The sequence below is a fragment of the Scatophagus argus genome, chromosome 14 (assembly GCF_020382885.2).
Source record: "Scatophagus argus isolate fScaArg1 chromosome 14, fScaArg1.pri, whole genome shotgun sequence".
NCBI classification, from domain to species: Eukaryota; Metazoa; Chordata; class Actinopteri; family Scatophagidae; genus Scatophagus; species Scatophagus argus.
The window spans coordinates 2,321,345-2,334,213 of NC_058506.1; the positions used below are offsets into that span (position 1 = coordinate 2,321,345).

The 12,869-nt window shown below is 39.0% G+C and overlaps 1 protein-coding gene across 1 annotated transcript in view; it reads right to left on the minus strand.

The window, feature by feature from the left end:
* The window catches only part of pknox2 (pbx/knotted 1 homeobox 2), an 83,295-nt gene extending 78,618 nt beyond the window's left edge, over nucleotides 1–4,677 (minus strand). Inside the window, exon 1 of the mRNA XM_046411473.1 lies at nucleotides 3,842–4,677. The gene's annotated coding sequence lies outside the window, so the exon portion shown is untranslated. The remainder of the gene's footprint in view (nucleotides 1–3,841) is intronic.
* Between the last annotated feature and the right edge of the window lie 8,192 nt (nucleotides 4,678–12,869).

Sequence of the window (12,869 nt, forward strand, 5' to 3'; positions counted from 1 at the left end):
TTGTATTGATATGTTCACTGATATGTTTGTCTTTGATGAACTCATGGGGTTTTGGGACTTCGCACATGCAGATCTAATCCATCACAAATGTCTTATTTTAAGCCAGTTTGCTCAACTTTTGACAGTGCTAAAAGTCAGCATGATTGATTTTCAATAATGTATATTTTGCAGAACACTTATATTTCAGGTCAACTTACCAAATGCAATAAAAGAAAAGTAAGCAGTAAGCTACTGCATATAGAGTCTATCATGTGAACAATGCTTTTCAAACCCCTCACCCATTCTTAGTCCAACTTAGTATGATCTCATAATTTTGTTTTAGAAAAATATAAACAGATTTTATATATGAAAATACAGTATATACTTCCAACCCATACTCAGTGCAGATGTTCCATACTGTGCCAGCCACTTGGTTAAGGTGTTCCACGTATGCTGTCCCTGCCTGCATCTTACGCCATGCTGTTATGTGGCGAATTGTCTCAGGAGCATGTTTGCACAGCCTGCAACAGGGGTCCTGTCTGGTGTGATAGACCCCAACCTATATTGATCAGTCCAGCCTTTTCCAGCCATTGGTAGCATTCCTTAATATCAGCCATTTCTTCTATCTGTTGGCGGCACATACTGTGCTGGGGCTTGTCCCTCCATGATGGTTTGTCCTCCTGCTTCTCATCATTGCCAGGTTTCTGCAGCAGTTCATCTCTGGGGGCTATCTCCCTGATGTATATCTGGACCTTTATTGTTTCATCCTGGGCAGTTGCCCTGACACTCACTAGTCCTTGGCCTTCCTCATTCTGCTTTGCGTACAATCTCACGGTGCCGGACATGGGGTGAAACCCTCCGTGCATTGCGAGGAGCTTCCTGATCTTGACATCAATGGCTTCTATCTCCTCCTTTGGCCAACTTATTATGAGTCAATGTCTCGCTCACTCTTGGCGTACAGCTTGATGTCATCCATGTAGAGGAAGTGGCTGGTGGTTGCTCCACTTTGGAACCCATATCTGTAACCACTCTGTGTGATGATCTGACTAGGGGAGTTCGGGCCTATGCAGAACAGCAATGGGGACAGTGCATCACCTTGGAATATGCACTTGATAGTAACTTGTGCAGTTGGTTTTGAGTTGACCTCTAGAATTGTCTTCTACAGTCCCATTGAGTTCTTTATGAAGATTCTTAATGTCCTGTTGATGTTGGACATTTCCAGTATCCACGTGTGTGGCACTGAATTGTAGGCTTTCTGGTTGTCAATCCAGGTGGTGCACAGATTGGTCTGCCTGGTCTTGCAGTCCCGAGAGATTTTACATTTCAAGGTAATACAATCCCTCACTCTGAAGAATATTCATCTTTATAAGTAAAAAACGATGGGTGACGTTGGCCGCTCCTACAATCTGATTGGCCAGCCCAAGTTCCACCCTATTATCCTAAAGTATGAGTGACTCTCTGCCGAGTGAGAGGCAAACACCAGCACACATGCCCCACTTGGGCCACCACAGTCTAAAAATTTGGACATGTCCCTGACTATAGTGAAAATAACTTGAGAGGGCAGAGGTACTCTTTTTATATTACTGCATTTTCACATTACTATTTTCGCACTAGACAACGGAAGCATGATCAACTATCTATACAGTGGCAGATATTTTATTGGTCCAGGGAAAAACAATTTGATACTCCATACAGGAGTAGACATGTTAAGGTGGATATTTTTGCAGAGCAGCAAAATCCATTGACTGTACTCCACGTGTATCTGAACAGGAGTAGATTAAACTGATTCTGGTTGAAACAGAAACCTTTCCCGAGCTCCAGATTAAACAAGCTGTGTTGGTCCAGGAGGACAGCTGGCAGTCATGCTCATGAACACAAGACCTGCTTGATTTTAAATCAAAGAACAGAAGCTTTGGTCCTTACTTACTGAGGCTGCTCTTTTGATATGTGGAGAGCAACATGTATGAGTGTGTTTAAAAAAATTATTTGCCATTGCAGATTTCTATGATGCAGGTACAATAATCAAACCTTCATTTACTTTAACATTTACTTCTTAAGGGTCATTTTTCATTAAATTTGTGTTTTATAGGTTTGGTTAAATTAAATTTCTTGATATGAACAGAGCATTCTGCCATATGTTGTCTTGGGTTAATATCTAAAAATGTACAAAAAGAAAATGCATTTGTCAAAATTGGAGATTTAATACAAGATTTATGAGCCTGCATGATGAATATTTTTACAACGCTGCCCAGCTTGCACTCTGCCACTGTGACCTTCTTCCTCCAATCAAATATCTCCATCTCTCCTACTTCAACATCACTAATATTCAGTTAACTCAATCCAGGATAGTGCCCTCATGTACACAACTAAGCTAGCTGCACACATGCATATGTTTCATGTGCATGCATACTTTATGTAAATGTATGTCTACGCTGCTGCACTGTGTGGTACGAGACAAACAGCAGGTAAAAACACAGTCATGAAAAAGCTGAAGCATGCCTTCACACTGTACCAGCTGACTCTGAAATCTAATACGTTAAGGGGACCCTGCACAAATATCCCTGGAGGATTCATACAAAAGAGAAAATAATACAGACAGGTATACACCAGATATAAGAAGCCATCAGGGCTACCATGCAATGCTGTAAAATATCCGCCTCAGGTCTTTCCGTGTGGTGTTCATATCTTCCATTTATCACATAAACAATCTGTCAGTGAGGATATTTTTACAGTGCAAATGCTCCTCAAGCAGCTTGAGATAGCTTGTAAAATCCCTCTCCATTATCAAGAAAATGACATTCACTGACATTTAGTTTAAATTGGTGTGAATGAAAGTGAGTGAAATCAATCAGCTATTTTGGCACAGTGACGACCTCCATGATGAAACGGTGAAATTGTATGGTATGGTGTAAGGGGAAATAAAAAAATTGGCTTGTGTGATGGCAGCATTCACACAACACTGCAGCGTCCATAGCATGGAAAACAACCATGTATATGTGTAAACAAATGTAGATTAACAAGGGACGTGGTGCACTCTCTGGAAACATGAAGAAAGTTTTACCTGACGTGAAATCAGTCAAGCATTTACACTATTATTTCGTTATTTATATATTTTTTCACTTTCGAGATGTGAAAATGCCTTAGAGATTTTTTGTAGCAAATTTACACACTCTTATTGTCTGGGCATGAAACAGAGAAGGTAGCCAGGGAAGACAGAAACACAATGGACTTGGCAGAGATGGCCGGGGCAGAACAGACTGCGAGGAATTCCCCATCAGTGTCTGAAGTGAGCTAACCTTGTTTTTTTTTTTTTTCTTCCTGACTCTTCCCTCCTGGTGAGTGTCCAAGGGAAGAAAGTTAACTCTTTCACTGACATGCTGGATGTCTGCTTCAGTTGTTCTGAGTTAGTACAACTTAAGAAAGCATTCCATCCCAAAGGAGTGAACCTGAAGAATTTACTGATGGCCAAGTATTCTCTGCATGTCTGAACTATGCATTTCCACACATTTGAAATGCACCACTTATTTCACAGCCCCCTTCAGTTCCATATCCAGGTAGTTAAACACAAAATATTTTCTGTCCATTTCCCAGGACAGCAAATAGTGTCTTTAAACTGACTGGTGGTCTACTATCTGTATCAGATGTCTACAGAGGTTTATAACTGAGCAGCAGTAAGTTGGAGAAAAAGTAAAAGCTCAGAGAGCCACATTCTCAATCAATTTGCCCCTCCTCTTTCTCTGTCCCTACACTCACACACACACACACACACACACACACACACATCTATATAAATAGGCCTGTTTTGAAGTGGGTGTCAAGAAGGCGGGTGTCATCCCTCATCTCTTGTCATGGTACGTCTCACCTTCATAGCCCGACGGTCAGCCCTCTCCAAGTCACTACTCTCGGAGAAGTATCTCCCTGCCTCCGTGTTGACCTTTATCTGTTAAAGAAGTACATCAAGTTTTTTGGAGATTTATCAACTGAGATGAAAGCATAAAAACTCCACGTTTTCCTCATGGAAGCTTTTCCATGGTGTTAAATGTTAAATCCACAGCATGCAATATGTTACAGGATAGAAGCCAACCGACACGAGGCATAATTCCGAAGTAAAAACATGATTTAAATTCTCTTCCTCAAAAGGGCAACCCACACAGTTACCTGCCCATCTCAGGTAGCAGAACCACCTCCAGTTTTTTTAACAAAATGCAATAGTCTACGGACACGTGTCGCTACAGAAGCCTGCTTGTTTTAATTCCTTCTTGCTCCTCTTTTTTTTTCTACAGTGCACAAACTGAAGTGTAATCTCCACATGCAAGCTGCTCAGATCACACATGTCTCACACTATTTATATAATGTGAACTGTATCCGAAATGGACGACCAAGGCCTCCAGTTTCTTTTCTCAAAGCCTAAAGTGACTCAAACTTCAGCTCAACTCAACTTTAGAAACAATGCACAATGCACTGACTTAAACACATTTCGTCCAGTAAATTTGTTCAGCCTGCTAAAGACAGTAGGTGTCACCTTCAGGGGACAGGTGTTTCTCTACCGAAGAACACAAATAAAATTTTTCGGAGTGTTACGCTAGGCTAACGCTGCATTGTTGTTTGAGGAAATGTTTGAAGATTTATGGACAATGGTTATGGATTTGTGCACGTAAGATGCTTAGTATTCACTAGAAGAGTCACACTCACTAGACACTGCTAAGCGGCGCTATGACCAGCACACCAGCCCATTTATGCTTTATTCTCTTCAAGTGGCTTTAAGTTTAGGCTTAGCTGCTAGAGCACACAATTAAATTACATACTGACCATTTACAGTGAAATCTCACGTCTTTATAGTCAAATGTTATAAAAAAATGTTATAAAAAAAGAAAAAAAAAGTTACTAATGTTAACAGTGGTTAACTGTTATGACTGTGATAAGCAATACTTTTTTGGACTATATTTTTATATTTAACCTTACAGAAGAAACTGTGCTCAGTTTTGTGTGTATTATTTATTTATTTTTTTTACTTTTACACTAGTCTACTAGTCTCAAGTTTAAACGTCCTGTTTAAAGGTCAGGGAAATTAGTCATCAGAAATATCCCTGGTGTCTACTGCACAGTCATACAGGAATGAATGCTGATTGCACTCTTTCCCGCTGAAGACAAAAGCCAGATGTTAGAGGGTGTTAGTGGGTTTTTTTGTCCAGTGTGAAAGGGGTAAGATCATAATGTTTAAATGTCAGCATAGAGGACTTGAGCAATCAACTTAGGTCACACAGATGATTTCACATAGGAGAGAGGCTGACATACTACTCTACACTCCCCACCAAAAACTTTTCCTTTAAAGCTAAACAAACAAATCTGATCCCCAGTCAGCACTATCGCATTTCAAACTCCCATTTACACCACACTGACACTGTAGCAATGCCAAATCAGTGCCAGCAGGGAGACGGGCACAGACATACCACAGAGGTATCGAGACCTTGACCAGAGGAAAGCGGCTGTGGGGAGGGCCGGTCGGAAAGCTTTCTCTCATCACCCAGCAAGAGGCTTGTCACAGAGCAGCAGACATGACAGCGTACCGCCTCCAAGCTGCCTTATTTAACCACACACTGGCTCGGCAGCTGTTTAAAATGGCACAGAACCTTCATCGCTCTTTGCAGACAAACCTTTTATTAAGTTACACAGGGAATGGGAGGTGCGTGTCCGTGTGTGACTTTGTGTCATTTTTTTAAAAAAATCTTTAATTCAGTATTTTTTAATTCTGTAATAATTGTTGTCCTCTAAACTTTGTTACGAAGTCTTTGGAGACGCACCATCACCTCTCTGGCTGCACACTCTTGTAACTGGAGGAATCCCAGTGTGTTTTTTATAGTCTCTATTGTTATTTTTATTTAGGAATTGTGTGAGTTTTAAGAATAGTGAATACATCTGTATGAACTCAGTGGAATATGAATCATGTTCCCTGGCGTTGTCATGCTGTGTTTGCTAGGTGCAGAAAGGAAATCTTTTCTGTGGAGATCTTGCTTATAACTGCTTACCTTGGAGTCAAACAAAAAACAAAAAGATCTTACTCTGTGGTAATTACTATGTGTCACTTATTGATAATATCAGGAATCACATTGAAAGTAATTTACAATATCTCCTTTTAAATATGAAGGATTTCTTTCTTAATTGAAAAATTGCTGAAAATAGGTTTTCAGCACAGGTCAGTGAAAGGTGCCACTGCCAAAAATGCTGCAGGACCAACAAACTACAACTGAAACATTTGGCGTCAGAGAAGCCGTTCTTCTTATTTAATGGTGGAAAAAAAAAATGCAAACATCTGAGAAACTGCAAACATGTATTTTGACACCAACAGTCTGAGAGGCTGATTTCAAATCAGGGTGGTTAACTTTTTCAAGCCCTTTTAAATGAAACTGCAGACAAGCAGACTATAAATTCACTGCTGCTTGACATTCATCCATGTTCATTTATATACATATATCTTTTCAATGGTGTTGAATACACAGTGAAAATTGGACTTTAATTGGGCAGTGAAAATATGAAGTTAGTGCATTTTCAAAAAATCCCTGCCTTTATAGCCAGTTCAGACTAAGTCCAGGCAAGTCATCACAACTGGACTCAGTCCTGATTGGTTCTCCTCATTAAGTAACGACTGAAATGTTTCCAAACAGAGCAGCATTAAACTGGAAAAGCACACAGCAGCAGGTTTACCTCATTTGAATTGGACAAGCTGTCATATTAAGACTGCTCTGCTTTTAACACAGTTTAAGTAGTTAAAGTCAGTCTTTGACTGAACTTTATTCATTTGAATTACACGTCAAAGGTGAAAATGTCCATATTCCTACATATATACTCAGTATACAAAAAATGAACACTTAACCTATTAGATCATTATCAAAATATGCTTACTTATGCCTAAAATGTTCACTGAGATGATGCACAGCTGTCATTTGGATTGAATGATATACTTATGCAGCGGAAAGCTACAAAAGTCAAGTAGAATATATCGGTTTCACAGTAGCCGCCATTGTTCTCCTGTGTCTTGGCATGTCTCCTGCATATAAACAGCTGTCTGCTCGAGACCCTGAATCCAAAGTAAAATACATTTAAAAGGTACTTCACTTGAGAAATTTCCCCCAGACAGACAGGGGAAGTAAACTTACATGCAAATTCGCACTTAAAATCAGAGTATTTCTTGATACATTCATCACTAGATTGAGATTGATGGTAAAATATTCAATTTCTTTCTGCATTTCTCACTTTTCAGGAATGTCTTGAACAATACAATCTTTGAGAGAGCAAGCCTCTTATCGAGGCACATATCCTAACATGCTAATTACCCCACGCACAGTTTGAGTTCATTTATTATGCATGAAATAATCTAATATGATGACTGTGATAATTATGCGCACATAGATAAGATAAAAGAGTAGTAACCAATTATGGTGCAGGAGTTGGGAAAAGTAATTATTCTTTGTAGTGGAAAGGAGTCTCCAAAAATGGGGCTCAGTCTGCTTTTTTTCATTCAGTTCAATTTGCAGTGCTGAAATTAACATGTGGAATCATGTCTGCACTCCCTGATAATAAGGATAAGGAATATTTTCTTGATTAAGCTTATGGTAACACAGATATGCCTTGTTGTTATAAGTATTGTTGTTATAAGGATGTATAAGCTTGCCACTGAGTGACAAAATTGTAAAAATAAAATAAACCATTAACACTACAAAACCTGCACGGGAGCACTTTCTAAAGCAGATGTTGAGGCAAACTGCTTTCTGTATAGCTTCATTTACAGCAAGGTGTCTGTTATGATAATTGTGCACGCTCACTCCCTGAGACTCTTCACACACTCCAGAAATCTGACATGTTTACATTATTACTTGAAAGGCAACATGACTCGTTGCCTTGGGTCTCGTCAGCTGCAGCAAATCAGAAAGGACACTGAAACGAAAGAGTGACGCTTAGAGCCGAGCGCTCGCAAATCAGACGTGTGTTGTAGAGTCATTAAATATTACCACTTCTAAAATCAGAGCTGGCGTGCGGTTAGCCCGCGCTACACTGCAAACACACTTAACACAGCACAGCTTTCTTTGACAAATTATGCGCTTGCCACCACAGGCAGGAAACAGAGACTCTTCAGTAATTTAATTTTTCTGTGACTGTTGAATTGTGTTATAAATCAAACTTTTATGTGATGGAATGTGGCAGCCTGGAAACAGAGTTAAACAGGGTTTAATATGTCTGCATCCATTTTGCTTGAAGTGAAAGAAAGAAATGTTTCACAGCTGCTCTTGGATACTTCAGATAAGGTGCCAGTGCTCAGATGACTGAGTCACAACAGAACATGTGAAACAAAATTAACAAATAGAGCAAATGCATGGAACGGCATTTCTGCCATTGTGTTTTAAAAACAAAAAAGAAGAAATAAAAGAAACAAAGATCTTTCTTGAAATAATCATCTAATATCGCAAAATAATGAGTTATTATCTCAAATAAAATAATTATCATCACTTGGTGAACGTTTATCATTATTTTGAAACACTAAGTGATTATTTCAATAAGGTTTCACATTATAATGAATTATAGGATTTTGTTTTAATCACATTGGCAGAAATGAGCTTTCGTACAATGAATGTTAAACGACCACAAAAAGTAAGGTACATCAGACATCATGTCATGGAGGATTGTCTCACTGTCCTCTACATAAAACCACATTTATCTGACTCAGGAGGACAAACGTCATCTTCACACTTCCAGAAAACTCTGTCACCCATTATCAGGTCCACATCTCCTTTGCTCCACTGTAGTTGACTCATGATTACTTGCAGAGTCTAAACTTCCAGCTAAACGTGATAATCTCCATAAAGAGTCGTCAAGAGGAAATCTCTAACAGAGGATGCCAGGTCACTTTTAAGGAGGACTGTTAGATTTTCCAATTCATACCAAACATCAGAGCAACAGGAAACATGATCCTGGAAAAAACAAAATGTCTTTATGTAGGTGTTGATTCTGCAGTCATTTCAGAAGGGAAAATAAATGAAAAGAACATAAATATGAACAGACTAAGACTAAACTCACGATAGGCTCTGTGTGTGCTCCGTAGCTTTAAACTTGAGGTTAATGCCAGTGACACTCGTATTTCCTCACACTCTCAGCAAAGTCATAATGTTCTGAATGTAATGAAGTGAGGAGAGGAGAAAGCAAGGACGATGAACGCAGTCAAGACGACGATCACCGCATTGCCGCGTTTCATATGTACAGCTGACGTTGGGAATAACCGGTCTGCTGTATGATTTTGCAGAAAGTACTTTTTCACAGGCCTGTTTATTCAGACCTCAAGCCATTCTATAGCACAGATGCATTCGAGAATTTCCCAAGGTTACCTCGGAGGCTCAGAGAAAAGATTCTTTTTACAAAGCAATAATTATTTTACTTGTAAAATTAATTGGATTTACCGTGTATATTTTTTGCTATGACAAAAATAATGTGAAACGCATAAAGGTTTTACATTTTAACTCGCGCCTTGCTTTTACATTAGCACAACAGCACAGATGAATGGACTTTGAAGAATCATCAAAGCATTTAAACAAACCTGGTCTCTATTCATAAAACTACTTATACACTTAACAATTTGCTTGTGAAGTGTCACACACACTGTGTGCCTGTAGTACTTTATGTCTGATGCCTGTGTAAAAAGAGCACGTAACAATAGAACTCCATATAGATACATCTAATGGCATTATTTTGTGTTGTACCATGTATCCAATCCCATCTTCTCCAGAATCTGCATTTATTTCTTTTCTCTTTTTTATTTATTTTTAGGAAAACAGTGTGTGCCAGAAATGTCCTCGGGGATGTTTTTCCCAGGAAACAATGTGCCACGTTATTTTACCGTGAGGCAGTCATACAGTCTATGGCTGACGTGGATGGTGGATGTGCAATATTGTAACACCACAGACGTCCTGAGTCCTGTCTGTGGTCACTTTCTGGCAATAGAGGCTCTCTGGTTAGAGTTTGGGACAGACTGTGACTTTGGTTAAACTAAGTTAATGAAGTGAACACGCCCTATCTCGTGTTTCTAATAACTGCTGACTTTTGAAATATACAGTGTCCAACCTGACCTTTAAAGGGCGTTTGTTTCCCAAACATAACCATAAAAATCAGCATCATGATTTTATTGCCATGAGTAGATATGGCACAGGCATACTGTGGAACACATATTGAAATACTTTGTTTTTTTAAAGGTGTGGTCAGTTCCAGTATTTGGCAGCTTATATCCTTATTATGTTAGGAAAACTGGAGTGACATTGCATTTCTCTCTAAATGTTTTTGCTGTTGCAATTTGGCTGCATATAGTACTATATGAACAGAATCTCTAAGACACAGGGCTGCTAAGCTGGTTACTATGCATTTGCCCGAGTGTTATGTAGCATTACTAGCAGCACTTAAAATTAAAAGCTACTGGCTAAACACTTACATTCCAGAGTAACAATAGGACTTCAGTGTCTGTCAGCGTTTAGATCCTTCGGGCACTGATATGAAATTCTATGAATCCAGCAGCACCGAAGCATCCAGGATGCCGAAAGCCTTGATGAAATATAATACAGGAATAAAACAGGGTAGCCCTTCTTTAATATTTTAAGAGTGACAAGTCTTATGAAACACCATAAAAGATGTAGCCTTCCCATGGAAAATGAAGTGCACCTCGACTGAAGCCTTCACTGTCATAAAATCATGGCACTTTTATAGCAGGGGACAGAACTACATAAAAAAAAAAGTCATTTGCAGCTAATAAGAGCAATCACTAAAATGCATTAGGGCAAATTAATCTGTCCTTGCCACTGCACAGTGCTTTTACTAAACTCTGTTGATAAGCTGCTGTTTCGCCCAAGAGCCTGCACACTAACAAGTGTTTCAGCAGGCATCTGCAAAGACCACTTGGAGAACGGCAAGGTATACAAATGGATTGGAAGAGAAAGCTGCTTTTGTTAAAGTCTAATGTCAAAATAAAGAAGCAGCTATAGACCGAGTGAAAATATTGTCCTTCAGATCAATGGTGTCCTGGAGTGCAACAGGCTGAAACATTCAGATGAGATGTGAGTGGCAGAAAGAGCAACACACTTGAATAATATCTTTGGAGAGGCTAGTGAAAAATGGAACCACGCTCCAGTAAATAGCTTTTGGAGGTCACAAATTTAGCACCGTTGCATTTCTATTCAAAGTGCAGCAGACTTCACTGGACTGCTCTGCAAGTAGTCAAAGTGGAGTGGTTTCAAAAGGCCACAGAGCACCATTTCAAAAAGACAAATTTTTCTTTATTGCACACTTCTCACACATTGCCTTATGTTTTGTGCACCCAAACTGTCTCTCGTTGCAGCAAATCTGTGTAATAATAAAGCCATGTAAGAGTGAAAAAAACAAACAACTTCAGGAAGTGATCAGAGATGCAAACATAGCACATCACTGAAAGGTTAGCTTAGTGTCCGCAAAAATAGCTTCTCTTGATGTGGCCGCAAGACTATTTTGTCTTCAACTTTGTAATGAAAGTTGCTCTGACTCCTAGAGAAGGAACAACAGCTTTCCTGCTGGCAACAGCACAGCAGTGCCAAAAAAACAGCTGGAACATTTCCTGCACTACGTAAGGACTTAAGTTTGACTCAGAGAAAAAAACAAAATAATAGTATGATAGTAATTTTGCTGCAAATCAAGCTGCAAGCTGCAAACATGCATTTGCATTTGGAAAGACAAACCACTACTTCTTTTACAGACTTTATTTTGCCAACATATTAATGCGCTAGGCTATGTCTGGAAAACCAATATTGACATTTCGCTCTTAACTAAGTTTTAAAGAGTATTACACGGGAGGAGGTTTTCAATAGCATTGACACCAGTTTGGCCTGTGCATTTATTCATATTCAAGAGAAGCACAAATATGCAGCCACACAGTACTTGGTGGGATTTTCTCCGCTATGATCTGCTGTTGAATTCAAATCAAATATTTTGAACATCACCCAGCTCAGCTGTTACCAGGACTCTCAAATATAATAAATTCAGGATTTACTGGCAGGCTTCATATTTCTCTGTGTGAAGCCCTACTCATTTATTAGGATTATGTACATTCCACCAGAGATAAGAACCAAAGGCACAATGAGGTTCAGAGTCTTGTTAAAGGTCTTTAAATGCAGAATATATAATAAGCTGTTGCTAATTTGATTTTGTGCTTGATCCTTGAATAATAACCACTGATGTCTAAAAATAATATGTTTTAATTGTTTTTTTTTTTACTGCAAAAAATAATTACATCAAAAGCAATCTACATTAACACTATGAATACAGAATACATTAGAGCAGAAATAGCCTACTTCCTACACATCTTTGAAATTTCACCCACAGTAAACACTGTGTCTATGTGTGCATCCTGCTATACTGTCCTTAGGTCCTCCATTCTATGCGATGTCTTTGACTTAGTTTATGGAATGTGTCCCTGCTGGGTTTTCATTTCCTCTGTCTGACAAAAAAGGAATGCAATCGGAGAACTGATGTTAAAATCATTACCTAATGACTAAAGCCTTTATACGACTTCTTCCATGCTGCGGCATTCACTGTTCAAGCGCACGTCACATTTTATTGTGTGGAGAAAAGCATTTCTAAAAGTTTGTTTGAGGACTGTCTGCAAGGCCAATTGAATCAAATGTGCTAAGCCTCATTGATCACTGAATAACATACTGGACTGATATGGATTTTTCCTGACATCTAGGTAGTCTTTTTTCAGCAGAGAATATTTTAATGACTTTCTAAGAGCAAACCCTTTTTGAGATAACACGCTGTACATATGTTGCATAGTAAAGCAACACGGGATGCTACTGTCCAAACCAAACTGCATGTATTTTGAAAATAAA